This window comes from Coenobita brevimanus, chromosome 20 (genome assembly GCF_032717465.1).
Source record: "Coenobita brevimanus isolate Jiangsu-jjx chromosome 20, ASM3271746v2, whole genome shotgun sequence".
Taxonomy (NCBI): Eukaryota; Metazoa; Arthropoda; class Malacostraca; order Decapoda; family Coenobitidae; genus Coenobita; species Coenobita brevimanus.
The window spans coordinates 5,570,521-5,573,993 of record NC_136973.1 but is presented as its reverse complement, the minus strand read 5'-3'; the positions used below and the strand labels follow the sequence as shown (position 1 = coordinate 5,573,993).

Sequence of the window (3,473 nt, the reverse complement as noted above, 5' to 3'; positions counted from 1 at the left end):
TAATTGCGAGCGCGTTCCGTGAGATCGTGTTCCGTGCGAGTTACCTGTACTCTCGTACTACATATAAATTCGTACTAAATAAATAAATAAATATCGTTTATGAGTGGTGTGGAATAGTTACCCTCCCATAGAACTTGTTTTCTTTGGAGCCAGCCTGATAGAAACCCCAGTAGGGTAAGGAGGTACTGCTACCTGTATCGGGTATTTTAAACCTCAGCTGAGCGATTTCTCTATGAAATTTCGATGTTTCTCACCAAAAGCGGAGGTTTTAGCCAAATTTTTTTTTTCCAAAATAGCTCAGGATTGGAGGGTGTCAGAGGTGCGAAATAGCTTGGGACATGACGGGTTAAAGCCCTTTATTATTTACTTTTTAATTTGTGTGTAATACATGCATTGACTGATTGCTTGATTGTGTGCCCATGTAAAGTGGGGGAAAATGGGGAAAAGTGGGGTGAAAAGGGGGACTTTGGGCGAACATCCAGAGCCAAATTCCATTTTTCCCATATGTTTGGTTATTTGTATGGCATGCTTTTCTATGGCATAGGCTTGGCCCAGAACCAATTAGCTGTGCCTTAGGCGACTTGACTGTACTTAATAAAGATAATAGCATTTTACTTAAGTTTTCTTTACATACCTCTAGTAGAAATATTAGCACTCACCACCTTGTCTCACATCATCTGTTGATGGCCTGGCTCCTCCATGCTTCATTATCATCTTGCCAAATTTCACTGGGCTGTTCTCTCACCTGAAAAACTAAATAAATTACCATACTGTGTGTTAAATTTAGTGTTCCATACCACTCCAACAAACCCTGGTGCTGGAGTAGCATTGGTATAACAAGACTGCTCCACAGACTAGTCATACAAAAGTCCCTCCGCTACAGGCCACCGTTGTTTTCCAATCGGCCTTTACATGATTACTGTAATTATTTACTTTGACGATCTTAACATTTTAGCATCTTTTGGGGATATACCATCACCAAATTTCTTGTACGAAAACTATGATCCCGTAAAAACATTTTTTTTTTTTTTTTTTTTTTTTTTTTTTTTTTTTTTTACATATGAAAAATAAGATATAACAGGAAAAAGACAAAGAAAATGATGTAAACAGAATGAGGGAATTAATAAATGAAAAAAACAAATAAAAGATCAAACAAAATGAAAGACAAAAACTTGATGGAATAAAAAAAATTGAATGACAAAAGAAATAATAACATTGGTCCATGCAGTGGTCCTGTCTCGTGTTGATTATTGTAATTCACTGTGGGTTGGTCTTCCAAATAATATACTAACAAAAGTTCAGTCTGTGTTGAACAGGGCGGCACGGCTTATCTTTGGTCTCCCCCCGAGAACCTCAACTACCCCGTTTCTGATTGAGTTGCATTGGTTACCAGTAAAGGCTAGAATTGAATTTAAACTGTGTCTTATTACATTTAAGGTTCTTAAGTTTGGTGAACCCAAGTATCTTGATGAATTGTTAAAACTCCCATCGACACGCCCGGGTGTGATGTTACGCAGTGAAGATGATTCCTTGCGTCTTGATGGGCCAGGAGCCATTCACCAGTCATCTTTCTCTGATCGTTCTTTTGCATATAGAGCCCCTAGATTATATAACAGATTGCCATTGTCCATAAAACAACTCTCTACTGTTGAATCCTTTAAGAGACAGCTGAAAGCCTTTCTTTTTTCAAAATGTTATGACCTGGAGAGAGGTACTATGACAGATGATTATAGGGTTTAATTATTGTCACTTTCATGTATATATGATGTAGCTTGTATTATATACAAGAAATGTCACAATTCTTTTCATTCATTTCATTCATTGCCAGACGCCATGTATCCCAAACGGGATGGCCAAGGGCTTAGAGTTAATTGTTTTACAGGGAGGGGCACTAATCCTCCACCAACCCCACTCAACACGTAGGGAGAACGTTATGCCAACAGCATCTGGTGTTCCCAGGCAGTCACCCATCCAAGTACTACCCAGACCCAACGTTGCTTAACTTCGCTGATCGAACGGGAAGCAGTGTACTCAACGTGGTATAACTGTAAAAATAATGTATGTGTGTCGAGCGCTAGTGAATTCCCAAAAGGAAGAACTGGCACTTTTGAGAAACAAAAGGCCAGATTATTATTATTATTACCTTATGGAACCCAAAAGATACAACCACATCAGTTCATAAAAGACAGAGAAGGAAATGATAAAAGAGAGCCTGAAAAAATAAAATTTAGGGTCTTGGATCATGAAGAGAGAAATGAAAGCAACGAGGCTACAGATGAATATAATATACAAACTTGCTGGAAAGTCTCATTAGCAAATGTTGGAAATATAAAAACAGTGAGGATGAAAAACTAGGTGAAGAAGAAGTCAGAACAGTAACTGCAAGCATGAAAACGGGAAAAGCAACAGGACTTAACAAGGTAACAAAATGATAAAAAGGAGTGGGAGAAGCTTTAAAAACTTTACACTAAGAATGACGATGATAATATATAAAAGAGAAAAGGTAACAAAGAAGTGGCACAAAGCATATATAAAATACATATATATGGACAAAGGTCACAAAAAAAGGCCTAAATAACTATAGAAGAATAATATTAAACTCAAAATTACAAAAAATGCATGAAAAAATTACAGAGATCATGAAGTGTGAAAAACTAGAAAACATGAGTGATTACCTGTGTGAATAAAGGAAAGGGAAATTGGTAAGAGAACATCATTTTATAATAAAGATATATAACAGAGGATGCACAACTAAAGAAACAAGACATGACAGCAGTATTCTTTGATATATCCAAATGCTTTGATAAAATTATATTAAAAGAAGATATGAAAGAACTGTGGCTAAAAGGAATGAAAGGAAAACACTGAAGGTTAGTATACAAAATAAATTCAGAAAATATATTAATACCTATAACAAATGGTAAGACAGGGATCTGTATTAGGAGCAAAACTCAGCTCCATAACAATGGATTCATTAACCCTTAAACCGCGGGTGTCATTCCAGAATGACATTGAAAAAAATGGACCAAACCGCGGGTGTCATTCTGGAATGCTCGTGAATATTTTGAACACCGCGCGTTTTTCTGTCTGCCAATTGTTTCACGCAAGAGTAGCTATCAAGTTCTTTCATGCCAGCCCTCCCACACCTCCCTCCTCCCACCCCCCGGGGGCCCCCCCCCACCCCTGCCCAGACACGCATCAGTCAGTATCTGTCCAGCTCTGTGCGTGACAATGGCGCTCCGTCCCAAGTCATCATCGCTCGCTTCCTCCTCGGATATTCCTAGTGCTAGTGTGCCTTCGACCTCTACACCGAAGAAGGAACTCCCGACGGCGAGGCAGAAGGGGTTGAGCACCCCAGAAATTAGGACAGAGCTTGATAAAACTGTGAGTACAACAATGGATTGTGGCACTGAGAGTGATACACTTACCGCAAGTAGTGATGATTATGCACTTATTGCTGGGGAACCGGTTAT

General features: G+C 38.7%; 1 non-coding gene across 1 annotated transcript; it reads right to left on the bottom strand.

The window, feature by feature from the left end:
* Positions 1 to 1,934: 1,934 nt before the first annotated feature.
* On the bottom strand, positions 1,935 to 2,053 carry LOC145392002 (5S ribosomal RNA). Its single transcript, XR_013895943.1, has one exon. It is a non-coding gene; the product is annotated as a 5S ribosomal RNA (ribosomal RNA).
* Between the last annotated feature and the right edge of the window lie 1,420 nt (positions 2,054 to 3,473).